The sequence below is a fragment of the Orycteropus afer genome, unplaced genomic scaffold (genome assembly GCF_000298275.1).
Source record: "Orycteropus afer afer isolate SDZICR_OR568_19922 unplaced genomic scaffold, OryAfe1.0 scaffold00157, whole genome shotgun sequence".
NCBI classification, from domain to species: Eukaryota; Metazoa; Chordata; class Mammalia; order Tubulidentata; family Orycteropodidae; genus Orycteropus; species Orycteropus afer.
Genome location: NW_006921744.1, coordinates 5,043,852 through 5,048,011, shown reverse-complemented (window position 1 = coordinate 5,048,011; position 4,160 = coordinate 5,043,852).

The window sequence follows — 4,160 nt, the reverse complement described above, 5'->3', positions numbered from 1 at the left end:
CTTCTTCCTAGTCTGTCTCAGTCTATAAGCTGGGCTGTTACCTGTGCACCAGGTGCATCTCGCTGGGTTTTAAACACCAGAGGCTCAGCCTTAAAACTCACGTCTACATGTCACCACAGTAGGACAAACCGACAGACAAGTTTGTCCTACTGTTGGAGACCTCACGTATCACCCCCAACTGGGTCCCTGTGGCTGACTGCACCTCTGTCTGGCTTCCTGGCTTTTAAACCCCTTTCTCCTGATCTTCTGCCCTGCTGTTTTGTGTGTCCCTGAGTTGTCCCTGGGGCTGACTGCTCCTCTGTTCGGGTTCCTGGCTTTTTATTCCCTTTCTCCTGCTCTTCCGGCCTGCAACTCTGGGCGGGCCTGAGTTGCCTCTCCTCACCTTATCCCTTCGGCTGACTGCTCTTCTCTCTGGCTTCCTGGCTTTTAATCCCCTTTCTCCTGCTCTTCCTGCTTGCTACTTCGGGCATCCCTGAGTTGTCTCTCCTCACCTGTAACTCTGGGGCTGACTGCTCTTCTGTCCGGGTTCCTGGCTATCCAGTTCCTTAGTGACCTCTTTTCTTCCAAAGTCTGAATTTCACTCTTGCTTGAGTCAGCTTTAGTTATTTTTAATAGATAAGTCCTTCACTATTTACCCAGCCTGTATTTACTCAGCTTCTATTCTTCTCTCTCAGTACTCTCCTTGTCTCCACCCCTTAATTTCCACTTGGACCCTTTGTCTCCCTTCCCACCTTCCCAGTGTCCCCACTCCCAAACCCCCAGTTCCTGGGGGGCTCTTTGTCACCTTTCCCACCTTCAAGCTGTCCCCACCCTCACCCCAAGTTTCTGCTTGGACCCTTTGTCTCTGTTCCTGTGCTTGTCTTGTTCCTGCCTGTCTTGCATTTAGTTTCTTTCTGCATTTTGGATTGACTCTTTTGAAACAGTCAATCTACCTCGTACATTAAAACACTACTTAAACACCCTATGGAGACAGGATCGGGGCCAGAAAAATGATTCAATAAAACTTATATTTTCTAACAATTTACTGTTTCTGTTCCTCTTGGCATCAAACACCTAACAATTATATGTGAAGCTTCATTACTGAAGAATTGAGGAGAGAGCAAACCAGTTTGGAGGTGATCACTTTAAATTTCTTTTGTGGGACTCCAGAATTTGAAGCTTGTGAATTGGTTTCAAATTAATCTCATTATCAAGTCTAGGAGTCATTGGGTGGCACAAATGATTAAGTGCTTAACTACTAGTCAAAAGGTTGGTAGTTCAAATTCACCCAGAGGTACCTTGGAAGATAGGCCTAGCAACCAGCTTCCAAAGATCATAGCCTTGAAAACCATCTGGTACAGTTCTACTCTGCATACATGGGGTCCTCATGTGTTGCAATGGACTCAATGGCAACCAACAACAACATCTAGTCTGAAAAACATATTGTATGCTGGATTCCTGTATTTTCCTCAATGAACTTCTCATGGGCCTGTAAAGGAAGCAGAGTAGAATCCATTCTATTTTTTTTGCAGCAGAGCCTTAGTCCAATAGATCTTTCTCCTGTCTCCTGTGTGGTTATAAGCAACTTTATTTAAAACTGAGAGTTGTTTATTAGGTCTGCTTCCTAAATGTGCTTCAGAAAACCCTGAGGTGGACCGAGGAGATCTGGGCATCCTTTGAGAATACTCTAGTACACTGAGCTCCAGATTCTTGCAGTACTAAGCAAACAGGATGGTCTTTCATTTCAACCACTGTACATTTAAGGATATGAATATATCTCAGATATAAGATCCTTCCAAATTGACTAGTATATTTTTAATATTAAGGTAAATATATATGTAACAAGGAAAATTCAGTGACTAGCATCTTAACTAAGAATTTTATGTTAATTTACAGTAGGCAGCAATTTATTTATGTTCATTTCTTAGAGATTCTCATCCTTCACTTCTCAATTTGATGACACTTTTCTTCACAAAGCTGATTCAACTTCATTAGGGTTTGGGTTTTCTAGAACTTAAGTACTGTGAGATTAAGCACTGCTCTGTGTACCTCAGTCCAGGTAGAATAGGCCTGGCGGGTCCTTAGGGAACTGCTGTGCCACATTTGGGACCCCTATTTCTCTCACATAGAATAGAGATTTTCCCAAGAAATTTCCTTTTCAATGTCCTCCCATTTGATCTGCCATTGTGAAGTACACATATTAAACATTTCTGAAAGACAAGTAAGTTATACAAGAGAAAACTGAATCCCTATGAATGTATTAAATCCTTGGTGGTCACTCTGCTTACATCATTTGACCTTTAAATAAAGGCTGTAACATTTACAAACCACTGTGTCACTTACATGTGGAAGTAAGATGCCTGACTATTTACAGTCCCAATTGCCTTGAGAGAGGAGAGCTAAATTCCATCTCACATTAAAATGCTCAGAAGCAATTAGCTGTGATGTATATAGTATAATCTAAAGAAGATTATAAAGGAAAATAAGAATTATGTTCAAACTGGATCAAATTATGTTCTAAGTAGAAATAGGTCTATATTCACATAAACAAAAATATTTTTGGTACATGAATTACTTTATTTGGGGGCTTTATTTTCCTTTTAAATTAATTCATAGACTGAGTTTGCCTAAAATTGCATAGAGAGTTGAAAATACCTTCTCCCCAAATTCCTAGTGGCTCACTGAAGAGAAGTCGTGATTCAGCTGAGTTTTCATTTCTTTTTAGGCTAATTACAAAACAAAAATTCCATTAATTAGTACCAATGTACTCTCATTGCAAATACTGCAAGTTTTGAATTGTGTGTCATTTATATACAGCATGCATTTTGTTTGCAATATCAAGATCTATGTAAGGATAATCCTATTGTACTCATTTTGACAATTGAACTTGATCTTTTCTATTAAAAAGCCGAACCAGATGCAGTTGAATCAGTTCTGACTCATGGCAACCTCATGTGTGTTGAATAGAATTGTGTTCCATAGAGTTTTCAATGGCTGATTCTTCAGAAGCAGACCATGAAGACTTTCTTCCAAGTCCCCTCTGGGTGAGTTCAAACTGCAAACCTTTTGACTGGGAACCCAAAACTTAACAGTTTGCACCAGCCAAGAACCTCTAATATATTCCATATAGTATTGCTCATATTATTGAAAGGGGGTCCCAAATACTGCCTGCCAAAATCCAACCATGTTTGTAAACTAAATTGTCATCTGTGTATTCAAGTCTTACTTGATCTTTACCTATCCATCAGTCTAATACAGAGCTCTGTGTGAGTATGTAAACTGTTTGCTGAATATTATAGCTAATTACATAGGTTTTGTTGTTTTTTTCCCCTACTTATATCCAACTCTTTGTTTAAGAGTAGGGTCTTGGAAGTCAGACTATAGGACTAAATTTCCTATAGGACCAGTTTGGGGTCTAATACAGAGTCGGACCTCAAGGAATAAATAAATCTCTCCATTTCAAAAAACCACAAATACATGGAATTACCTTACAGTACCAAAAAACAAAAGAAAACAACAACACATTCTTTTGTTCCAATTTCCTTGTCCTTTTGCTCTTCTATAAAATTGTTTTCTTTTCTCCTTCCTCATTCTAGTTTTTATTTCATCTTCTGTAAAATCAGCCATAGAGATGGCAGATAATACCAACATCCTTAAGCCACAGCTTATTTAGATAAAGCTATAGACAGAGAAATACTCCCAGCATGTAATTCTTGCATTCAGTCCATATATATTTATCATGTTCTTACTGTGCCTCAGGCATTCTCTTAAAGTAGAAGAGGTGGACCTTCCTTGTGGTGCTTGTGATAAACCTGAGGAGAGTGATGCTAAGCAAACAGCAAATGACAAAATCATGACAGTGTTGGTAAATGACACAAATAATAATAATAATAAAAAGAGTAAAATATAGGTGACAGGAAATTATGTTAAAGAGGACTAATTTTACCATGTATGTTCAGAGAGGCCTCTCAGAAGAATAACTGTTTAAGTTAACATTTGAAGGATGACTAATAGCTAGTTGGAGAAGGAACATTTCACACACGTAGACAAAAAAGGCAGCATGTGATCAGCTGGAGGCAGGGCAAGATGGCGGACTAGGCAGAAGGATTGCACAGACCCTCTTCAACAAAGAAAAGGGAAACCAATTAACACAGACACAGAAGATAATCTTGGACCCCTGA